A 13,662-nucleotide genomic window follows, 5' to 3' on the forward strand; every position below is an offset into this window, starting at 1 on the left:
GTTGGTGATGGACAGGGAGGCCTGGCGTGCTGCGATTCATGGGGTCGTGTGCTGCGATTCATGGGGTCACAAAGAGTCGGACACGACTGAGCGACTGAACTGAACTGATCTGGAATAAATTCATCTTTGCTAAAGAAATAGCTGGCGGTCTATTTCAGGTCATGACATGAAATATATCTTTCCCTTGCCTGGTAACTATGTCAAACACCTTATCACACAAAGTGCAACAGCCTTCCAAGGACCCACCCTCAGTTCTTGAAGGGACGAATCACCTGAGAAGGTAGAAGTCAGATAGAATGCTGACTGATTCACTCAGAGGCTGGGGCAATGTGAGGCTCCCTTCACATTTTAGCAGAGCACACAGGTAAACTTTAGGCCTGTGCTGGCTAATATAGGAGCCATTAGTCATACGTGGCTGTTTAAATTGATTAAAATTGAATAAAACTAAAAACTCAGTTCCTCAGCTCCACTAGCCTTATTTCAAGTGATCAATAGCCTGCTGTGGCTTCTGGACCCTATTGGACAATGTAGATACAGACTGTTTCCATCATCACATAAAGTCCTATTGGAGTGCATTGCTTCAGACAAGGGTACACAACTGTTAACTGCTTAGAAAATATTGAGTTGGCCAAAAAGTTTGTTTGGTTTTCCATAAGAAGTTGTGGCAAAACCTGAATAAACTTTTTGACCAAGCCAATACACCCATTTTAATGAGGGCAAATGGTTAATTAGATCATCCAACCATAGACAAGGCAGCTTGTGAGGAAAAGATTGGGTTTATTTGACATTTTGGAGGGCCATTATCAGCAGTAAGTGCAAACAAATCTCAGTATTTTTTTAGAAGTTGCATTAACCCTTTTTAGCCCATGGGAATAATTTTGTAGTATGGGGTCAGGTAAGTTCTTGCTTCTATTTACATACATGCTTGGGACTGGATGCTACTGCAGATTAATCTTCTGCTTGCTCACTCACTCTCTCTCTCCTCCTCTCTCTTTCCCTGACTCACCTTTGTTCAAGTCATCTTTCTATGAGTTTGTTTCCACTCCACCCACTGCCTAGGTCCTCAGCCCAGATAGCTAGGTGCAGGTCAGCCACCACAGAGCTAGAAAATAAAGCCCACAAACACAAAGCATGCAGTGTAAGAAAGTGAAGGTGAAAGTCGCTCAGTCGTGTCCAACGCTTTGCGACCTCATGGACTACACAGTCCATGGAATTCTCCAGGCCAGAATACTGGGGTGGGTAGCCTTTCCCTTCTCCAGGGGATCTTCCCATCCCAGGAATGGAAATGGATCTCAAAAGTTCAGATACAAAGTGAGAGAACTTGCCAGCCCCTTAGACTAAATAAAGAAAGCCAGTGCTGAGGAAGAGGGAAGAGGAGGTGCTGAGCCGTCAGGAGAACGTGAGCTCCAGGAAGCTGCAAGCATCCATGGGAACCAGCACTACCTTGCCAAACTCTGAAGAGCACTTGGCGGCTGAGCTCAGTTTTCCTTTCCGCTGGTGTCTGTAGAGAACTCTGCCATTCGACAGCAGGTTGTCTTCACACATCCACCACTGAGTGGGAGTGATTCCACTCCACTCAGCACCACATTCAGTCCTACCAAGGAGACATTCCTCTTGCCTTAGCCCAGTAGGCTCGCAGACCACGCACCCTCTCTGTAAAAAGGGGTGGATAGACTCCGCCAAGACATGGCAGTATCATAAAGAGAAAGCCCCAGCACTATGATAATGGCTAAGTTTGCCCTCAGCCAACTCGAGGTCTCCCACAGGTGGGGAACAAGCCACCCAGGTGACGTATACCATAAGGAACCCACGATGCTGTGGGAGGACCTGGGCCCTTACATTGAGTAATGAGCATAGGAAATTGTGAGTCTGTAGTTCCAAGTCTTCCAGAAGAGGTTTGCATATTTGGGGGAAAACAACCTCACCTGGTGATTGTGGGTAGCACCTGGATCCGGACATGTGACTGAGACATAAGCCTCGGAAAGAATAGCTCTAGAGCTGGGGAAAACAGGAGGTGGAGCAGAAAGTATTGGTTGTCCCTCAAGCCACTCCCACTTCCTTCTTGTTGGCAGAGCTCAGGGTTTGTTCAAGGATTTTTCATGTGCTTCAAGGAGAATCCCTTCCCGCAGCCCCAGTTTTGGGGAAATGCAGCTGCTGTCCCTCCAGAATGATGTCTGACTCGCAACTGCTATGTATGAGGCAGAGCTGATGACTGTTCTATTCTTTTCTGTTTACCACATACATTTCTAAATCATTGGATTAAGGCTACATACAAATAGACTGCTGGTGGCTCAGCAGTAAAGAATCCGCCTGCAGTGTAGGGGATGTGGGTTCAGTCCCTGGGTTGGCAATATCCCCCTGGAGGAGGAAATGGCAACCCACTCCAGTATTCTTGCCTGGTAAATCCCATGGACAGAGGAGCCTGGTGGGCTACATTCCATGGGGTCACAGAGTTGGACACAATTGAACGACTAAACGGAGAAGGCAATGGCACCCCACTCTAGTACTCTTGCCTGGAAAATCCCATGGGCAGAGGAGCCAGGTGGGCTGCAGTCCATGGGGTCACAGAGTTGGACACAAGTGAACGACTTCACTTTCACTTTTCACGTTCATTCATTGGAGAAGGAAATGGCAACCCACTCCAGTGTTCTTGCCTGGAGAATCCCAGGGACGGGGGAGCCTGGTGGGCTGCCGTCTATGGGGTCGCACAGAGTCAGACACAGCTGAAGTGACTTAGCAGCAGCAGCAGCAGAGCAACTAAACCACCACACACAAACAGCCCGCAGTAGGCTGTCCAGCAAGATGTGGTTTCTCATCCACCTTGCCCTTTGCCCTAGGAGTGCCTATTATACAACCACTATGAGAAGAATCAATGTGCAAAAATGACTCAATCTCATGTATGCAAAATATGTCTATTGTTATTCTTTATTATCATGTGTGCCTTTTTTAATAAAGCCACATGAAGGTAAAATATTAAAACAGTGGAAAACACATATTTTAAGAGTATAAGTTTTAATACATACACATAAGCTTGTAACGACCACTCCCAAAGAAGATAGAGAACTCGACCATCACCCCACAAAGTTCCCACATGGCCCATCCCCACCCCTGTCCTACTTTTAGCACTGTAGATTACCTTCATCTGTCCTTCTTGAATTTCATTAAACGGAGTCATATTATATATATTCTTTGCATCTTGCTTCTTGGACTCAGCATAATATGGGGGGGGAGGGTTTCTCTGAGATTCTTCCACAGGAGTTCATTCATTTTTAAAATCAACTTTATTAAAGTTTGCTTTGCATAAAATAAAATATCCCCATTTCAAGTGCACAGTCAAGAATTTAGGCAAAATTATACACTCAAGTAACCACCCATAATCAGTGTGTTCAACATTTGCAACATTACCAAAATTTTCCACTGTGCTTCTTCCCAATGCCTAGCCCAAGGCTACTGCTGACCTGTCATTACAGATTAGATGTGTCTTTTCTAGAGTACCTTACCATTAAAATTATATGGTATGTATTCTTATGTCTGGATTCTTTCAGCATGTTTCTGAGATTCATCAATGTTATTGCTGTGCTACTAGCTCATTCCTTTTTGTTGCTCTGTAATACTCTAGTACAAGAATATATCACAAGGACATCTAGATTATTTCCAGTCTTGGGTTATTATGGATAAATATGCTATATACATTCTTGCACAAGTCTTTCTTTGCAGACATATATTTTCATTTCTCTTAGGTAAATACTTAGGAGTGAAATTGCTGAGTCATAGAGAAGGTGCTGTGTTCTTTACTGTTTTTAAATCACTTAATTCCAACTCCAATTCTGCTTCCACTACATTAGTAGAAGTTTCTGTACCAGGTGTTATTGGGGATCTTCCTTTCCAGTGTCACACCAGTGTCCTGGAAATGTATGCGACCACAGTAGCAAAACTGGCAGGTATTAGAATCTTTGCCAATGTTAGAAACTCTGGTCCCTCCGGCACCCTGGGGTCCCCCTTTCTATTACATCACCACCTCCCCAGGGCCCACAGAGCAGGGCGCAGGTCTCTACTCTGACATTCTATTGACTACCTTCTCTCTAGTATCTCTCCATTTGTGGCCTTGGTGACTCAGATGGTAAAGAACCTGCCTGTAGTGAAGGAGACCGGGGTTCGATCCCTGAGTCAGGAAGATCCCATAGAGAAGGGAATGGCAACCCACTCCAGTATTCTTGCCTGGAGAATTCCATTAACAGAAGAGCCTGGTGGGCTGCAGTCCATGGGGTCGCAAAGAGTCAGACAACTTAGCGACTAATCCTTTCACCTCTGTTGCTGACCATCCTTATATATCTCACATTCAAACTCCTGAGAGACAGGGTCAGCTTGGGGACGTTGCCCTAGTTGGGCAGAGCAGTGCCTAGATGCTAGGTACCCACAACAGTGCAAAACCACCGACCTCTGATTGCTTTCCAGCTCAGGAGACTGGCTAGCTATTCTCTCTTCTTTCTCTTCTTGACCCCCAAAATCTTCACACATCACCCTCTCCATAAGGAACACCTGGCAATTTCTTAAGTGCAATTAGAGCTTTCACAAAGAGCGAGGAAGCTATTAACTCAATGGCTTATTCTGCCCAGTCTGCAAATATCCCCTAGGCATGGAAGCCTAAACAGCCTAGCCATCTTCACAGTATAGGGGGGAGAAGGAAATACAAGAGAAAAACACAATAATTATTTCAAGAAATTATTTAGCCACCTTTTAGCACCAGGGAGCACTTGATCTTCTGTATGATGGCTTTGCACGTGTGATTTCCTGACATTGTAATCAGAACACCTTCTGTATTTCGTTTTCCCTATGGGACACATTGCTCTCAAATTTCCTTTACTAGATGTTCTACCAATTGGATCTGTGAGTGGTTTTTCAGGCCCATTGGAACCTCAAAGAACAGGGTCGTGCCCAGGATGTGTGGGTTTAGGGAAGTTTATCATAGTTAGCACCTGGACTGCAAGGAGATCCAACAAGTCCATTCTGAAGGAGATCAGTCCTGGGTGTTCTTTGGACGGAATGATGCTAAAGCTGAAACTCCAGTACTTTGGCCACCTCATGTGAAGAGTTGACTCATTGGAAAAGACTCTGATGCTGGGAGGGATTGGGGGCAGGAGAAGGGGACGACAGAGGATGAGATGGCTGGATGGCATCACCGACTCAATGGATGTAAGTTTGAGTGAACTCTGGGAGTTGGTGATAGACAGGGAGGCCTGGCGTGCTGCGATTCATGGGGTCGCAAAGGGTTGGACACAACTGAACTGAACTGATCATAGACTGGCAAGTAGAGGAGCCTGGAACTGCTGCCTGGGCGCTGCTCCACCCAACCAACACCGCTTCTCCAAGTGTACCACACACGCACACCCTGTGTCTCTGGGAGTGTGACTGTGAGATATACAAGGGCACCAGGCAATAGAAGGCCAGGCCAAAAGTGAAGAGATGCTAAAGAGAAAGCAGTCAACAGAACCCAGGAGTAAGTGGACTCCCAGGGTAAGTTGAAACCATAAATAACACGAGTGGACCAAAACCATATCTGCTGCTGCTGCTGCTAAGTCACTTCAGTCATGTCCGACTGTGCGACCCCACAGATGCCAGCCCACCAGGCTCCGCCGTCCCTGGGATTCTCCAGGCAAGAACACTGGAGTGGGTTGCCATTTCCTTCTCCAATGCATGAAACTGAAAAGTGAAGTCACTCAGTCGTATCCGACTCTTAGCGACCCCACGGACCGCAGCCTACCAGACTCCTCCATCCATGGGATTTTCCAGGGAAGAATACTGGAGTGGGGTGCCATTGCCTTCTCCAAAACCATATCTAACCAGAAGTAAAGTAGCCACTTTCCCCACTGGAGCCTGCTTCTTTTCCTAAACAAGAATGGCAAGTTATTCAAACTCAGTAACAGTCAAAAGTTCAACATGTTCACTGCTTGAGTATATATTGTTCATGTCATCCTAAGCCAACCTCTAAAAGACCCTGAACATCACAGAACCTGATGTGGGGAGTCTAGTAACTCCACTGGCTCAGAAAAAAAAAAAAAAGGAGGAAAAAATAAAAAGAGCAAATCTGCCGATATAACAGCAAGTTGTGGTGCGTGGAGGTACTTTTCAGCTCGTGTGTAGCACCTTCTCAGGGCTTCTACGTGTGGTAATTAGGCTGGCTAATGAGTGCATTGTTGTTGTTGTTTAGTTGCTAAGTTGTGTTTGACTCTTTTGTGTCCTCATGGACCATAGCCCACCAGGCTCCTGTGTGGATGGGATTTTCTAGGCAAGAATACTGGAGTGGGTTGCCATTTCCCCCTCCAGGGGATCTCCCTGACCCAGGGATCAAACCTCGGGTTTCCTGCATTGGCAGGCAGATTCTTTACCACTGAGCCACCAGGGAAGCCCAATGAGTGCATGGGTACCTGCTTTATCTGTTAACCTTTGGATTTTACACTCTTATGGTTAATCTTTAAACTGTACCCTCTCATGATCTTTATACACTTTTGTTAATAGAAGTCTTTTGTAATTTTTTAAAGTAACAAGTTTACAACTTTAAAAGAATTCATTTTCCTCCAGTTCTGTTGGACCAACCCCATTTGTTTCTCAAAGAAAGCCCCAAGCTGAAAGTGCAAGCGCAAGTCGCTCAGTCGCCTCTGACTCTTTGCAACCCCGTGGACAGTCCATGGAGTTCTCCAGGCCAGAATACTGGAGTGGGTAGCCTTTCCCTTCTCCAGGGGATCTTCCCAACCCAGAGACTGAACCCAGCCCCAGGCTAGTAAAACAATAATGAGATTCCACCTCTCACCTCCAGGGTTATAAGGACTCTCACCTTTGGAAGTTGGGCTGCAACCAGGTCAGGCCAGGGCAGGTGCCGACCGAGACAGTCACCGTGTTGCAATGCACTGGACTGTTTGCAGTGGTGTGGGCAGGGCTGACGGAGACAAACACGGGGATGTACAGTGCACTGCAGCCAGAAATAGCCAGGAGCCACTACCACTCCCAGGCTGAGAAGGTTGTAATGGGAACTGAATCTGAATTTATAATGAAAGTGGCTGTGAGGCAAGAAGGGTCAGGATGATCCAAGAGTAAGGGGAAGTGTAGTTGGTTTTGAGAACACCAAAGTGGTGAGATTGAGAAAAGACAAACAAAATCAATGGCTAGGCAGTTCAACTGCGCTAACAGTGGAATACACACAGGTGTTATATTACCCTCGTGGCAGATGATCAAGAAATTTCCGCATTTGATGTGGAAACCAGAAAATTCAGTCTTGCAGGTCAAGCTAGGTGCTTCCAGTTCCTGGGCCATATTCCAGTCCAATGATACTCACTTGTTCAGCCATCCCTGGGTCAGGCGCTTCTGACAGTAAGCAGTTGGGAGAGATCTCACAATTAATCACATGACTAGAGATGAATTAAAACAAATACCCAGAACCTTCAACAAGGAATGTGTTCCACCAATACGGAAAACAAAAAAGAAAAAAACCAAAATGATACCACTTCAGTAAGAAAAGTGAAAGACCTAACTAAAAGGTTTTCCTTGATTGAAGTTTAAAGAGATGTCATTTTCTCTCAAATGAATTTATGTTACCACAGTTGTAATGAAATGAGATTTGGAACATTTTAAAATTCACCTTAAAGAATACATGAAAATATCAAAATAATATTTGAAAACAAAATAAGATGAAAAGAAATTCACCTTATGAGATTTGACAAAGCTGTAATAATTATAAGTATGATTGAGGCACAAAAATCAACAAACATATCAATATCTTAGAACTCCAGAAAAATACCCAGTTCCACATTATAGTTGAATACTTTTTAAAGGAGGCATCCCAACTTATTGGAAAAAAATACTTTTAGTGATGTTAAAATCGTTGTTGATTAATAATAATAACATTATTAATAAATTAATAATAATAACATTAATAATTTAAATTCTCTCTTGATACCATATGATTAGATAAATTCAAGGCTAACCATTTAAAATAATGAGAGAACAAATAGGCTGTCAAATCTCTGGGCGTTGGTATACCTTTTAAACTAAAACCAGTTAGTTATATATCATACACATAAACAACTGCACCCAATCAACAGTCAATTATAAAATAAATAACAATTTCAAAATACAAAAAAAGACCAAAATAAGGAAATTGAAACACTCTCAGTTTAAAAAAAGAAAGACAAAAGATAAATAAGCACAATGAAAACTCTCTAAAACCAGTAATAAATCCCATTTTATTAAATCAAATTAGGTAGTACTTTAAATAAAGGAAAACATTCTGTATTGGCAAGGGTCCCTTGTCCCATAGCCATTGGGATCCCAGCTCAGGATAATAACGCTCTTGAAAATCACCCAAAGCATAGAAAAGCCTTTTGCACAAAAAATATCCCTAGCAATGGTATTGGAAACGACCAAAATATCCCAACAATAAAAGAATTGTTAACTAAACCATGACATATGCACTCAGAAAAATATTATAAATTTATCTAATTATGTTTATAAATAGTACCTTTTTAAATGGAAAACTTACATATTACATTACTCATAAAATTGGATACATACTATACACAATTATCTTTCTATAATACATGGGAAATGATTGAAAGGAAACTAATGTATATTAGAATGCTTTTTTCCAGCTTTATTGAAATATTATTGACTTATACATACATTTAAGATATACAACATGAATATTTGATGCAAACATATTGCAATATTAACACAATAAGGTTAGTTAACACCTTCGTCACCTCCACATAATTATCATTTTCTCTTAACAGTACATCAATACATTCAAGTACATAACACAGGACTATTAATTACCGCCACCATGCTGCACATTAAATCTTAATCATCTTATAGCTGGAAGTTTGTATCCTCTGGTCAAAATCTGCCCATTTCCCACCACCACCCCACCCCCAGCCCCTGGCAACTTCCATTCTACTCTCTCTGAGTTCAGCTGTTTTAGATTTTACACACAAGTCAAATCATACACTTTGTCTTTCTTTGCCTAATTTCACTTAGCATAATGCCCTCAAGGTCCCTTACTATTGTTGAAAAAGATCAAATTTTCTTTTTTATGGATGAATGATATTCTGCTGGGTGTGTGTGATATTTTTTTATCCGTTCATCCACCAGTTGATACTTAGGTGGTCTCCATGCCTTGGCTATTATAAATAATGCTGCAATCAACATGGGGGTGCACATATCTCTTTAGGAAAGTAATTTCTTTACCTTTGGATAACTGAAGTGAAATTGCTAAATCATACAGTAATTCTATTTTTAATTTTTTGAACAATATCCACACTGTTTCCTATAGTAACTATATCAGTATACATTTTGACCAACAATACGCAAGTGTTCCCTTTTCTCCACATCCTTGCTAATGGTTTTTACCTCTGTCTTTTTGATGATAGCTATTCTAACAGGCACCTTCCCAGGTGGCACAGTGGTAAAGAATCTGCCTGCCAATGCAGGAGACCCTGACTCAATCCCTGGGTCGGCAAGATCCCCTAGAGAAGGAAATAGCAACCCGCTTCAGTATTCTTACCTGGAAAATCCCATGGACAGAGGAGCCTGGCAGGCTAGGTTGGACATGACTGAGCACACACATATTCTAACTGGCACAAGGTGATATCTCATTGTGATTTTTATTTACATTTCCCAGATGACTAGTAATACTGAGCATCTTTCCTTGTACCTGTTAGCTATTTGTGTGTCATCTTTGGAGAAAAGTCTTTCAAGTCCTTTGCCCATTTTTTAATAGAATTGTTTGAGGTTTTTTGCTACTGGGTTGTATGAGTTCCTTATTAGTTGTTGTTCAGTTGCTCAGTTGTGCCCAACTCTTTGCAACCCCATGGACTGCAGCACGCCAGGCTTCCCTGTCCTTCATCATCTCCCAGAGCTTGCTCAAACTCATGTCCATTGAGTCAGTGATGCCATCCAACCATCTCATCCTCTATTGGCCTCTTCTCCTTCCTTCAATCTCCCCCAGCATCAGGGTCTTTTCTAATGAGTCAGCTCTTCACATCGTGTGGCCAAAGTATTGGAACTTCAGCTTCAGCATCAGCCTTTCCAATGAATATTCAGGACTGATTTCTTTTAGGATTGACTGGTTTGATCTCCTTGCAGTCCCAGGGACTCTCAAGAGTCTTCTCCAACACCACAGTTCAAAAGCATCAATTCTTTGGTGTTCAGCCTTCCTTATGTATACTAGCTATTAATCCCTTGTCAGACAGTTGGTCTGCAAATATTTTTCCCCATTCTGTAGGCTGCCATTCCATTTTGCTAATTGTTTCTTTTGCTGTGCAGAAGCTTTTAGCCTGATAGTGTCCCTCTTGTTTATTTTTTATTTTGTTGCTTTCACTTTTTGGTGTCATATCCAAACCTGTTGCCAAGACCAAAGTCAAGGAGCTTTTTCTCTGTGTTTTCTTCTAGGAGTTTTATAGTTTCAGGTCTTACATTTAAGTCTTTAACTCATATCAAGTTAATTTTTGTAAGTGGTGCTAGATAGGGGTCCAATGTTATTCCTTTACATGTGAATATCTGGCTTTTCCAACATTATTTATTGAAGAGACTATCCTTTCCTTGTTAATTAATATTTTTGTCAAATATTAGAGTTCAACAGGCAACAGACTCAACAGCACATTGAAGGTAGAAGGTGGAGGAGCAATGACTTTAAAATTCTGAGGGAAAGTGATTTCTACCCTACAATTTAATACCCAGAAAAGAGATGACACTCTAAATTCAAATGACTTGAGGAAGATTTGAATAAGGACTATTAATTACTAAAGACTGGGAAGTGATGCTGCAGCCCTAAAAGCTTTGCTGTTCCCACCACCGGGCCTGAGGATAGAGAGGAGGTGGCGGTTATCAGGATTCAGAAAAAGGCACATCATGTGGCAAGAACTACCATGGAGTGCAGGAATGATTTTCTTTCTCTCTTCTTATTTTTTGGCCACACAGCGTGTGGAATCTGAGTTCCTTGATCAGGGACAGGCCCGTGCACCCTGCCTTGGAAGCATGGAGTCAGAACCACTGGACAGCCAGGGAAATCCTAGAAATGATTTTCAGTGGAGGCCCATACCCTGGAGAAGAAAACCCAATGGAGTGACTGAGAGAATAAGTACCCTCCCTTCACTCTCCATCCTCCTTAAAGACTGGCTGAACTCAAGAATAAAGCAGAAGGCAAGGGAACCAGTTTATATAGTTCCTAAAGATCAGCCTCCTGAGGGCAGAGACCAGGGTGGGAAAAGGAAGAAAGTGGTTCTGGAGAAACAAACAAAAACCATCTGGCACACCAGCCAAACCACAAATCAACTGTGAGTATGGAGGAAAAACACTTTCAGAAACATGAAAGCTGTCCTCCCATGTGCCAAGAGCCTCAGCGTAATGAGTTAATAAGATAAGGAATACGTGGGTTCTAACCAAGGGGCTTCAACTAACGAACAAGAGCAGGAGGCTTCAGGACAGCAGCTGGCCTCATGCCTCTAGAGCATCCAGTGCGTGTGTAGATTTAGAGAGAGAATGGGAGGTGGGGAAGTAGGGCTCTGAGGAGGAAAGGAGAACTGACAGATTTTCTTACGTGCTGAAGCATTTGGAGGCATTGCTCTAGGCATTTTATTAATCTGTTGGGGTATTTGGGGGAGGGAATAGCAATGGATACATTAAAAAAAAAAAAACAAGAAAAATGGGGGAAATGATCATTATTAATCCAGTAAAAGCAAAGTTGTAGAAAAAGTAATCATGAAGAAACCCCCAAAAGTCACCTTAAAATCCAAAGGATGACCCCTAGGAATCATCATCTGAATGCTTACCCCACTCTTGGAACCACAGCTGCTGCTGCTGCTGCTAAGTCGCTTCAGTCGTGTACAACTCTGTGCGACCCCAGAGATGGCAGCCCACCAGGCTCCCCCATCCCTGGGATTCTCCAGGCAAGAACACTGGAGTGGCTTGACATTTCCTTCTCCAGTGCATGAAAGTGAAAAGTGAAAGTGAAGTCGCTCAGCCGTGTCCGACCCTCAGCAACCCCATGGACTGCAGCCTACCAGGCGCCTCCATCCATGGGATTTTCCAGGCAAGAGTACTGGAGTGGGGTGCCATTGCCTTCTCTGGGAACCACAGCTAGTTGGTGTTAAACAAAGAAGCAATGACATCCAGAAGCAACCTACCCACCAGCAGCATGAGATGCTCAAAGAAAGAAACCCAACCAGGAGAACAGGGTCAGCTTGATCTGGGCAGGCACATAAGCTAACATCTTGCCTGTCTCCTCCCTCCTCCATCTGCACACAGGCGGTAATTGAAAGCAGCAGTGCAAGGGGACTGAGGCCAGGCACTTCCCCCCACCCCCCGCCAACCCCCAGTCACAAGTTTAGCCAGTGCTGATGCAGAGGTTTAATTTCAATCTGAGATGGAATTTTTAAAAGGAACAGACCTGCATCTTAGTATCAGAACAGGAACTTTTAACAACTAAGGGACTCACATATTATGGAAACATTATATCATTAAGGAAGCTTTCTAACGGGTGGGGGGGGGGGGACACTTCATCAGACCAGTTACATAAATTAGAAAAACATCAGATGGTGGTTAAGTGCTGTGTGGAGAATGGGAACAGATGGAATGTGAGTGTGAATGTGGTGCCACCTTAGGAAGGATGACAGGAAATCGTCTGAGTGACACCATTTAAATTCAGTTCATAAAAAAAGGGTTCAGCCACAGGAATGTTGCAGGGGATGTGGTGAGGAGTAGACACGAGGAGTAGGCAATCTTTCCAATAAGAAGCTACTGCAAGTGAGAAAGGCTGAGCTTGCTGTTATAGAAGGACAAAAATAAGGCAGCTTGGCTCAGACGTAGCAGGCTGGAACAGGAGAGAATGAGATCAGACCGGTATGCAGAGCTAGATCTGAGAGCTGACCCTGAAGTCAGAAGCAAATTCTACCCCCTCCCCGCTTCACCAACAGCAGCAAGGCAAAGACACATGATTTTTATAGGCAAGATGGGTCTTGAGGAAGGGAACTGAACCAGGGACCCTACTCAAGATGCCGGACTGGAGAAACAAAGGGAGAGTGACATGCTGACTCCTAGAAGCCAAGAGCTGGGAGGGCCGGTGGTAAAGTCACCAGCTCTAGGAAGATGACCTGAGTCAAGTATCTTGCAGCCAAAGCTCCCACTGAGGGAATCGGTAAGGAACCAACAAAATCATTTCATGAGGGAAAAAGAGTTAGTATTTGACACTGAGCACCCCAGGTCTGTCTAGTCAAGGCTATGGTTTTTCCTGTGGTCATGTATGGATGTGAGAGTTGGACTGTGAAGAAGGCTGAGTGCTGAAGAATGGATGCTTTTGAACTGTGGTGTTGGAGAAGACTCTTGAGAGTCCCTTGGACTGCAAGGAGATCCAACCAGTCCATTCTGAAGATCAACCCTGGGATTTCTCTGGAAGGAATGATGCTAAAGCTGAAGCTCCCGTACTTTGGCCACCTCATGTGAAGAGTTGACTCATTGGAAAAGACTCTGATGCTGGGAGGGATTGGGGGCATGAGGAGAAGGGGACGACCGAGGATGAGATGGCTGGATGGCATCACGGACTCGATGGACATGAGTCTGAGTGAACTCCGGGAGTTGGTGATGGACAGGGAGGCCTGGCGTGCTGCGATTCATGGG

The sequence above is a fragment of the Ovis canadensis genome, chromosome 7 (genome assembly GCF_042477335.2).
Source record: "Ovis canadensis isolate MfBH-ARS-UI-01 breed Bighorn chromosome 7, ARS-UI_OviCan_v2, whole genome shotgun sequence".
In the NCBI taxonomy this organism is placed as follows: domain Eukaryota; kingdom Metazoa; phylum Chordata; class Mammalia; order Artiodactyla; family Bovidae; genus Ovis; species Ovis canadensis.